The sequence below is a fragment of the Mirounga leonina genome, unplaced genomic scaffold (genome assembly GCF_011800145.1).
Source record: "Mirounga leonina isolate KUSES-001 unplaced genomic scaffold, KU_Mleo_1.0 Mir_169, whole genome shotgun sequence".
Lineage (NCBI taxonomy): Eukaryota > Metazoa > Chordata > Mammalia > Carnivora > Phocidae > Mirounga > Mirounga leonina.
This window is the reverse complement of record NW_023270431.1, coordinates 8,011,474-8,022,845: the sequence shown is the minus strand read 5'-3', so window position 1 is coordinate 8,022,845 and position 11,372 is coordinate 8,011,474. Positions and strand designations below refer to the sequence as shown.

General features: G+C 35.4%; 1 non-coding gene across 1 annotated transcript; it reads right to left on the bottom strand.

The window, feature by feature from the left end:
• Positions 1-8,619: 8,619 nt before the first annotated feature.
• Positions 8,620-8,753, bottom strand: LOC118017461. The gene has a single exon (XR_004681162.1). It is a non-coding gene; the product is annotated as a small nucleolar RNA SNORA70 (small nucleolar RNA).
• Positions 8,754-11,372: the final 2,619 nt, after the last annotated feature.

Sequence of the window (11,372 nt, the reverse complement as noted above, 5' to 3'; positions counted from 1 at the left end):
CACTGAATAATGTATAGAATTCTTTAATCAATATATTGTACACCTGAAACTGATAAAACATTGTGTGTGAGTTATGCTTAACAAAAACAACAGATAAAGCTTATGGTCCGTTCTTAATCTGATGTGGTTGGGAAGAAGAAGAAGGGGGGGAGGAGAGGAGAAGCAGCAGTAGCTGTTTCCATCTGCTCTCAATTCTGACTTATGAGCTTTTTGTCACATGTAAGACCATGCAATATTTTAAAAATCATCATTTATTCCAGGAAAAACACATGGAAATAATCAAAAGTCCACTGGGGTAAGCCATTTGCCGGTCATAGCCATACCTTACTGAAAGCAACTTTTACTAGTGACTTGTAAAATTGTGTGCTGAATTGTAAAGATCATTTGCAGGAAGACAATGATGAGGTTTCTTTGTGATTAGTTCTTGCTTTTTGCGCACTAAAGGGTTGGTTGTTTCTTGTTTTGTTTGGTTTTTAACATCAAGCTCTTTTTTTTTTTATTATGTTATGTTAATCACCATACATTACATCATTAGTTTTTGATGTAGTGTTCCATGATTCATTGCTTGTGTGTAACACCCAGTGCTCCATTCAGTATGTGCCCTCTTTAATACCCATCATCAGGCTAACCCATCCCCCCACCCCCCTCCCCTCTAGAGCCCTCAGTTTGTTTCTCAGAGTCCATAGTCTCTCATGGTTCGTCTCCTCCTCTGATTTCCCCCCCTTCATTTTTCCTTTCCTTCTATCTTTTTCTTTTCTTTTTTTTTAACATATAATTTATTATTTGTTTCAGAGGTACAGATCTGTGATTCAACAGTCTTACACAATTCACATGACATTGGTGAGGGTATGTGCTATGGTGAACATCGAGCTCTTCTACCTTTCTCTGCTATTCTTGAGCACAGCTGAGCATATTTTGATTCTATGGCCACCAGTTTGTTAGTCATCTTTCTTTAGGTACAGTTCACTGATATACCCTGCTTGGCAAGAAAAAAAAATCCACAAGAATTTCTTCTGAAGACATTCACATGCAGCATGTGTTAGATTTTTCATTTTCATTTGGCATTTTCCAACTCAACTAATTATGTTATCACTCAATGTAGACTTTAAAAGAGAAAGTCCTAAGTAAGAAAAAAAAAATGTAGTCTTGCTGCCCAACTTTCAGAGATTTTCCTGTCATCTTTTAAATAGAAGAAAATTTTATTGGTGCTTTTACATATCATCTGCATATCATGTGCATGTTCGCCCCCAACCCTGTCTCTCCACCTTCACCCCTCACGCTCCTTCCTCTCTCTATATATATGTATCTCTAATGGCTTTTTTCTCTAGAATACAGGGTCTTTACTTATCCATTCAAATTTAAGAATTTATTGCCCTCTCTGGGTTGTTGCTCTCTGTGGAAGTTTTGTATGTTATAACTCTCCATCAAATATATCTATTACATAAGTTTCTCATTCTCTTTCACAGGCTGTAACTCATGTGGCAATTCTGCCAGACATAAAAATGAAAGGGTCAATTGTGACATGAATTGAAAATATGGAGATGAACATACACTACCAGTATATATTTATAAGCAAATACTTTATTTCAATCAATCATTCTAAGAGGTCACTGATTATAAGGCACATCATTATACGCATCACTAAGAAAGAAAACATATTTCCATTTAAATTTGACACATCAGCAATTGAAAGATACATCCCCATTTCATAGATGAGAAATACAGAGAAGGGGCGTACCATGGAATTGATAAAATGTGGTAAGCTTATGTACACTGATGTGCCTTTTCCCCTTGTAGTACTTCCAGTGTCAACCACTGAGCACATTACATTTTACTTACCTGCCTCTTTCATTTTTCTGTTTTCAAATCGTATTTATGTGCAAATAATTTTGCTGATTTGGTTTTGATTTCAAGATGCAGCTTAAAGCCTGTGCTTGGGTTCCCTCCAATCTATGTCATGGAACTTGGCACCATTTATTCCTGCAGAGTTAATTTCATTTATTCTGCCTTCAGTTGGCCAGTGACGTAGATATCAGGGAAAGTTGGCACAAGGGTGCAATGTCTGGGCACTACTCTGTTATTTCATATTAAAAGGATTACTCCAAAATACATTTTAAAGGCATTTGGGCTAGTTCTACAAAACTGTGAGGGAGGAAAAGTTAGTCGTCAGTGCCATCCTTCTTTCTGATGGCCAATTTTCTTAGCATTCCAAAACATAAAGGTCAGAGGGTGCCCTACTGTTCTGGGTTAAGCTTACAGCCCCTAGTAATAGCTACATATTCTTTCTCTCATATCCTCAAGGATAGCATTTAACAATCAGCGAATCTGATAATCCTTCCAATTGGCCAGATAAAGGAAAGTGGGATTCTGCCCCCAGGGAAAAAAAAAATGATACGCATTTAACACGGACCTTTTGGAAAGCAATTAATATTTCATCCCATAATTGCAGATTCCAAGTGAGTGTGGGTGGAGGCAGGGCAGTTTTAGAACTAAAAGTAAGGAAGAGAGTTATGATAGGTTACCAGGTAAGGTATTTTGGGGCAAATGGAGCTTTTATCTATCCACAGTATATAGTTAGAACCTTAAGCCATTAATGCCAAGGACCAACCTAGGCTTAGGGAAAGCATTTGTTTCATCTCAAGGAAAAGCTTGTAATATAGTTTATAAATATAATTAGTTTATAGTCACACAATGAATTCTGGAAAAAAGTCATTCATTCATTTAATATTTTTAAACATCTGTTATCATCCTGGCCTGGCCTAGGTTTTAGAGACACAGCAATAAAATAGATTTGGCCTTTGCCTTTATGGAGTTTATAATACAGAAGAAAATATAGATATTAAATAAATATATGTGTAATAGATTTTATAAAAGAGATGTGCAGGACCCAGCCTAGTGTTTGGCAAGAGCCAAAGAAATGACAATTTGCTTAAGACTTCAAAGATGGGTGCATATTAACTTGGTGAAAGTGGGGAATGGTTATCCAGGCTAGGGGAAGTACATCTCTTTGAGAGCCCATAGGCCAGAGAGTTAATACCTTACTAGAGCCAAAAGAAACTAAATGCAAATGTAATATAAAGAAGGAAGCATGTAAGGGATGAGGTTGAAGATAATAGGTGGAGACCATCTACACTGTGGGAGGCCCTGTAAGTCATTTAAAAAGTTTGGACTTGGGAGCGCCTGGGTGGCTCAGAGGTTTAAGTGTCTGCCTTTGGCTCGGGTCATGATCCCAGGGTCCTGGGATTGAGTCTGGCATCGGGCTCCCTGCTCAGCGGAGAGCCTGCTTCTCCCTCTCCCTCTGCCTGCCGCTCCCCCTGCTTGTGCTCTCTCTGTCTGTCAAATAAATAAAATCTTTAAAAAAAAAAAGTTTGGATTTTATTCTAAAACCATTAGAAAGCTGTTAAAGGGTCTTAAGCAAGAATTAATTCATTTTATTCTTTAAATTTCTTTTTTAAATTATAACTGAGATTAAAGAAATAGTTTAGAGAAGGAATCAGTTGGATGAAGGAGACCACTTCAAAGAGCACTGCAGTAAGTCCAGGTGGGACCGTGATGCTGGGAATCAGAGCAGGATGGTTGGCAGTAAACCTGGAGAAAAATAGACAAACCCAAGAGCAATTTGGAGGTAGACTCTTAAGATTTACATGGGCAGTAAAGAAAAACAAACCATCAAGGATGACTGCATGGGTCCCAATTTTCTCTCTTGAGTAACTGGGTATGTGGCCATAACATTTCTAAAAAGAAAAAGAAAACCAGAGAGAAAAAAGAAAAAAATGGCGGCGGGGGGAAGAAGTAGGGGGAAAAATTCCAGAGGAACTCCGACATTTAAGGATCAGGTAGGAAAGAAAGATGTGACAAAGGCAATCAAAAAGATACAGCCAAACCAGTAGACAGAAAATCTAGAAAAAATTTATTAAATAAACCAAAGAAAGAATTTCTAGAATGAGGGTCAACAATGTCAAATGCTGCTGAAAAATCCAGTTAGATAAAAGCTGGAATTGTTCTATTGGATTTATTGATATGGAGCTCACTGACAACTGTGGTTAGACTAGTTTGGGCAGTGAAGTACGGGCAATGAAACGATAGAATATAAACTCATTTAAAGGTGAAAGGGAAGATATGAAACATGCATATGAAAAGGTGCCACGTATGAGAGTGTATGTTAATCAAGGTTTTTTTGAAAGCAAGTAATAAAAAATCACCTTAAATAAAAAGAGAAGAAATATCTTACAAGGATAAAAAGAAATCTCAATGAACCCAAGGGCAGGCAGGGAACACAATTTGCCAGAATCCAATTCACTGACCTATTAATTTCTAAATTTATTGGTTTGACTACTTAGTTTTAGTTGACTAGATTTTATTGTGATTGCATAAAGTAGTCATGGGAATATTTATTTTTGTCTCTGCCCTAACTATTGCTAGAGTGGAAGACCGAGGTGTAGGTAAAGAAATTTGAGGGGCATAAGATAGTATAATCACAAGAATGAATATATTTTTGGTGGATATATTCTTCTTATGAATATATTTTTATAAATATGGAAAATGTATTATTTATGAATAATTCTTGACAGTGATATAATTTAAGGATTTTTATACTCAAATTACGCTCTTGTTAGAGTGTCACATTACAGCCTTCTTATACCTTTCCATTGCATGACTTCATGTTAGTGGTCAGAAATTAGGAGAATCAGTGGTATCCATGTGGAGGAAAAAAGAGTATATAGGGTTGGGAACAGCAGGGATAGCCAATGGATGAGACATCTTACAAGAGGGGACTACTGAGAAATATCTTCTCCTAATTCAGGAGTAAAGGGCAGAAAGTAAGGAAAGCTGATGGAGTTCTAATCTCAATTAAAAAAAAAAAAACATTTCTGATCTAGGATGAGATATGTCTTATTATAGTAACATAGATCTTTAATTTTCTCCATAACTGGTGTGACCCAGAAAAAGGAGAAATGTGTCTGTTTATCTTCTGCCTTTCATAGCCAAACTTCTCAAATGAATATATGGCTTTAACAGCTAGTTTGTGAAAAGGTTTTTACTTTGTCTTTACAACCTATGATGTAATAATTATTATATTATCCTCATCCAATCAGGACAGAAGGATTAAACAATTTGGCCCAAGTTGCAACGTTTTTAAAGGATGAAATCAGTATTTAAACTTGAACAATCTGATTCCAGAACTTGTTTGTCTACATAGCATCAATTCCCTATCCCACCACTCTACTAGTACTACATTCTTACAGGTCACAAATAATCATCCAATCGTTGATTCTTAATGTCCCCTTCTTGACTTCACTATAATTTTCAATGAAGTCTGTTTTGAAACTTTTTCTTCCCTTGATATCTGTAAATATTCTTGTTTTTCTTTTACCTTTTTTAACACCTCTGTCTCCTTTGTCTCCCTTTTTGGCTCTTCTGCATCTGCCCTCTAAGGGTACATTTGTCTCAAGTCTTCAACCATGGGTACAAATGTATATATATATATAGTACTTTAGTTTCCTTTAGGAATAAGGCCCTTAAAAGAAATTCTCTGAACAATGATCTCAATACCCTAGTAGAACTACATACTGTAACCTCCAGTCCAGGCACAGCAACCTGTAGACTTTGATCAGCCTTGCTAGACTGGTGAAAGCTATGTACACAATTTAACTAGATCAGTTTCCCCAGTACCGCGTGATCCTGCATTGCTTTTCTCTGCCATTTCCAATGCTACTTCCTGGTTCCAGCATGCCTCATGCTTTAATTTAACGTTGCAGTGTAGTTTCCCTATATGACTTTATTACTGCAGCTGAGTTGGTCTGTTGATAATTCCATAACACTCTTTGAACTGTCCAGGAGACTGTAGAGCTGAGAATGTGTTCAGAAGTCAAACTATCTTATCATTGTTTTTGTAAGTTCTATGTATTCTGGTTATAGTCCTTTCTCAGATAAATGCTTTGCAAATATTTTCTCTCAGCCTGTGTCTTGTCATTTCATTCTTTTAAGAGTATCTTTCAGAGAACAGGAAAAATTAATTTTATTAAGTTAAATTTATCAATATATTTACTTACAGACCATGCTTTTCCTTTGAATCAAAGAAATCTTTGCCCATCCCAAGGTCACAAGGGTTTCTCCTATGTTTCCTTCTACACTTTTAATGGTTTTAGGTTTGACATTTAGTTTTATGATTCTCTTTGATGAAATTTGTATTTAATTAGTGGTATGGATCATATTTTGAATTCTGTCCCAATTGTCCATTTATCTATCTTTGCCCCAAGACCACATTGTCTTTAAACTACAGCTTTATAATAAGTATTGTAAATCAGGTAGTATTTATTCTTCTTTTTAATGTTTATTTTGGTTAGTCCAAATCCTTTGCATTTCTATATGAACTTTTTAGAATCAATTTAGCAATTTCTAAAAAAAAAGTCTACCAGGATTTTCACTGGGATTGCTTTGATTCTATAGATTACGTATGGGGAGAACTATCATCTTTTTTTTTTTTTTAAAGATTTTATTTATTTATCTTGAGAGAGAATGAGAGAGAACACATGAGAGGGGATAGGGTCAGAGGGCAAAGCAGACTCCCCGCCGAGCAGGGAGCCCGATGTGGGACTCGATCCAGGGACTCCAGGATCATGACCTGAGCCGAAGGCAGTCGCTTAACCAACTGAGCCACCCAGGCGCCCCAGGAGAACTATCATCTTAACAATATTGATTCTTCTTATCATTGAATATGTTGTGTCTCTACATTTATTTAAGTGTTCCTTAATTTGCCGAAGCAGTATTTTGTAGTTTTCAGTGTATAGTACTTGAACATCTTTTGCCAGATTTATTCTGAAGTACTTCATATTTTATTTTTAAAGATTTTATTTATTTGACAGAGAGAGCATGAGTTGGGGAGAGAGGGAGAAGGAAAGGAAAAGTGAGAAGTAGACTCCCTACTGAGCAGGGAGCCTGACACAAGTCTCGATCCCAGGACCCCAAGATCATGACATGAGCCAAAGGCGGATATTTAACCGACCGAGCCACCCAGGTGCCCCTGAAGTACTTCATATTTTTTAATGTTCTTATAGTTGCAATCTTTTAAAAATTTCAACTACCTCTCGATAATTTTGCTAGTGTACAGAATCAACTGATTTTTGTATTTTGATCTCATGTTTTGTAACTTCATTAAACTCACTAGTTCTAGTAGGTATTTTTACAGGTTTCCATATAGACAATTACATAATTTGCAAATAAGTAGTTTTTCTCTTTCTTTCCAATTTAGATGACATATTTATCTTCCAAAATGCACTGTCCAGAACTTTCAATACAATATTGAATGGAAGTGATGAGAGTGGACATCCTTGTGTTGTCCCTGATTTTAGAAAGAAACCATTTAGTCTTTCACCATTAAGTATGTTAGCAGAGGAACTTTTGTAGATGACCTTTATCAGGTTGAGGAAGGGCCCTTCTCATATTTTGCTGAGAATTCTTATCAGAAATGGATCTTGGATTTTGTCTAATTCTTTTCCTGTACTTATAGAAATGATCACATGATTTTTTCATTTTAGATTTTTCATATGGTGAAATATATTGATTAATTTATAAATCTTAAACCAACCTGGGCTTTCTTCATGGGAAATTTATTTAGTAAAATTCAATGTCATATGTATGCAAATATGTATATATATATATATATATATATATATACACACACACATTTGTCTGTGTAGGCATGCATATACATATATATTTATAGATTATCTATTTCTTCTTAAATAAGTTTTAGTAGTTTGTGTCCTTCAAGAACTTCTTCTATTTTGTTTCAATTATGGAATTTATAGGCATAAAGTTCCTCATAACAACCCTTTAATGTCTTTTTAATATCTGCAGAATCCATTGGTAACTTGTGTCAATTCTTCCTCCCTTCCTCTTTCCCTCCCTCCCTTTAATCAATCTGGCTATAGGATTACTAATTTTATGCATCTTTCAACAAATTCGGGTTTTGTTTCTTTGGTTTTCTCTATTGATTTTGTTTTCTATTTCATTGGTTTCTGTTTTGATCTTTTAATTTCTTCTGTGCACTTTAGTTTAGTTAGCTTTTCTTTTTCTAATTTCCTAAAGTAGAAGCTGAGATCACTGATTTGAGACCTTCCTTCTCTAACAGGTGTTTAATGCTATACATTTCCTCCCAAGTACTGCTTTTTCTTTCTTTTTTTTTTTTTTTTTTTTGACAGGAAGTAGGATTTGTTGGTAAGCATGAATAGGGAGGGGGCAGTGCCGAGGTTCTCATGAGTGCAGAGCCCTCCATTTGTCCAAGGGACCACAATTAGGGATGTATTTGACCCCACAGCCACCTGGGATAAGCTGCTTTTCAGCCACCATGTCTTCAAATTCATCCGCATTAAACTTAGAAAAGTCCCACTTCTTGGAGATGTGGATCTTCTGGCGGCCAGGGAACTTGAACTTGGCCCTGGGTAGGGCCTCAATCATGTGCTCCTTGTTCTGCAGCATGGTACGGATGGACATGATGACTTGGCCAATGTGGACCCTGGCTACTGTGCCCTGGGGCTTTCCAAAGGCACCCCGCATACCTGTCTGCCACCTAGATTGGAGATAGCATGAGGTCAGACCTCAACATCCACTGGAAAGGGCTGTCTCCAAGGTCCCTTAGGGCAACCCATACAATCAACAGGCTGCATACACTACCAAGGAGGCTACTGTTTGCAGCCATGGCACACTGGGCCCCCATGGATCCTCCTAAGTACTGCTTTAATGGCATCCCAGAAACTCTGTTATACTGTGTTTTCATTGCAATTTATTATAAAATGTTTTCTAATTCTATTATTTCATCTTTAATCCATGTGTTATTTAGAAGTGTGTTATTTATTACCAAATATTTGGGGATTTTCCAAATGTGTTACTCTTGTTGTTTTCTCATTTGATTGTATTCAGAGTATACACTCTTTATAATTTTAATCCTTTAAACTTGTTTTATTATCCATAATAATCTATCTTGGTAAATTCTCCATGTGCACTGGAAGAGTGTGCATTCTACTAAAGTTGGATGGAGTGTTATAGCAATGGTCATTAGGTTAGTGTGTTCAAATATTCTATATTGTCACTGATCTTGTCTATATATTCTACCTTATATTGAAAGGAAGGTACTGAAATTTCTACCTATAATACTGTATTTGTCTATTTCTTCTTTCAGTTCTATCAATTTTTGCTTTATGTATTTCAAAAATCTGTTATAGATTCACAAATATTTAGAATTATTATGTCTTTTTGATAAATAGATTGCTTTATCATTATGAAATGATTATCTTTATTCCTGGTAATATCATTTGCCCTGACATATACTTGGTCTGATAATAGTATGGCAGCTGCAGCTTCATTTTGAATAGTATTAACATAGCATCTCTTTTGTATATTTATATTTAAAGTGATTTTATTATAGGCAACATTGTGTTGGGTCTTTTAATCTGACAATCTCTTTTTCGTTGGAATGTCTTGACCTATTCTATTTAATATGATCACTGGTATATCAAAGTCTATCATCTCCTATTTTGTTTTTATCCTTTCTGCTCTTTGTTCCATTTTCCTGTCTTTTCTGCCTTCTTTTGGACCATACTTTTGGACAGTATTTTTTAGTGATTTCATTTTGTCTTCTTTGTTGGATCATTAGTTATACCTCTTCTTTTATTGATTGTATTGAGGTTTATAGTATACATCTTTAACTTACCACATTCCACTTTAAGTGATTTTTATATCACTATATGTACACATAAGTTGACAATAGTTTACTTCCATTTCTACTTCCTAGTCTTTCACCATTTTTTCATTTATTTTACTAATACATGTTATAAAATACACAATAATTTTGCTTACATGGTGAATTGCTTAGTTCACCGTTTCTGTCTTTTGAAGAAATTTAAATTATAAGCAAAAATCCTTATTTTTTATCCATGTAGTTACCTTTCTTGGTGCTCCTCATTACTTTAGATATTTTCATCTGCTGTCATTTTTCATCTGCCTGACAAATTTCAGTTTATTGTAGTGTATTATTTTTTCAGCTTTTATATGTCTGAGCTACTTTTTTTGCATTTATTTTTGAAAAATAAGTTCACTGAATATTAAACTCTATGTTGTCTGTCTTTTCTTTTACATTCTTAAGATGTGCCTCCACTGTTTGAGTTTTTCCAATGAGAAATCTGCTGTCTTCCTTATTTTTGTTTGTATACATATCTATTTTCCTTTGGCTGCTTTTAAGATTTTTCCTTTTATAACGGGTTTTAGGCAATTTCATTATGAAATGTGTTGATGTGATTTTCTTCACTTTTTTTGTGCTTAAAGCTCATTTAGCTTCTTGGAATATGGGTGTTTAATTTTCATGAAATTTGAAAAAAGTAGCCATCGTTTCTTTAATTTTTTTTGTTTGTTCGTTCTTTTTTCACTACTTCAGAGATCCAGTTCCATATTTAAAAGGTTGCTTGAAGTTGTTCCGGAGCTCACTTGGTGTGCTTTGCATTCTTTTTAAAAAGTATATTTTCTTATTTATTTATTTATTTATTTATTTATTTATTTATTTATTTATTATTTTTTTATTTTTGAGAGAGAAAGAGTGTGCATGTGCACAAGTGTTGGGGGGGGTGATTTGTAGAGGGAGAGAGAATCTTAAGCAGGCTCCACACTCAGCACAGAGCCCAACACAGGGCTTGATCCCATGACCATGAGATCATGAGGTGATCTGAAATCAAGAGTTGGATGCGCAATTGATTGAGCCACCCAGGCACCCCATATTTTCTGTTTTCAATTTTGGATAGTTTCTATTGCTTTCTTCAATACCTTAAATTTTCATTTCAGACACTGTAGTTTTCATCTCTACAAGTTTGATGTGGGTCTTTTTCATATCTTCAATATTTCTACTTAACTTTTTAGATACATGTATTCAAGGCAAAATAACTGTTTATTCCTTGGGTCTGCTAATTCTAACATTTATGTCAGTTTGAAGTCAGTTTTGATTGATTGATTATTCTCCTCAGTATGGATCATATCTGTCTGCTTCATCGCATGTCTCCAAATCTCTGCTTGGGTGTCAGACCTTGTGGGTTTTACTTTCTGAGTTTTCTTATTCCTATAAATATTCTTAAGCTTTGTTCTTGTATGCAGTTAAGTTACTTGGAAATAGATCCTTTATGGTCTTGCTTTTATGACTTGTTAGGTGGCTCCAGAAAAGTACCCAGCATAGGGCTAATTATCCCCCACTACTAAGCCAAGACTTTCCTGAGTACTCTACCCAATGCTACATGAATTGTGAGTTTTTCTGGTATGGATCTGTGGAACGTAATTTTCCTGGCCTGTGTGAATGTTGTGCACTGTTTGCTTTAATTCTTTTGAATGGT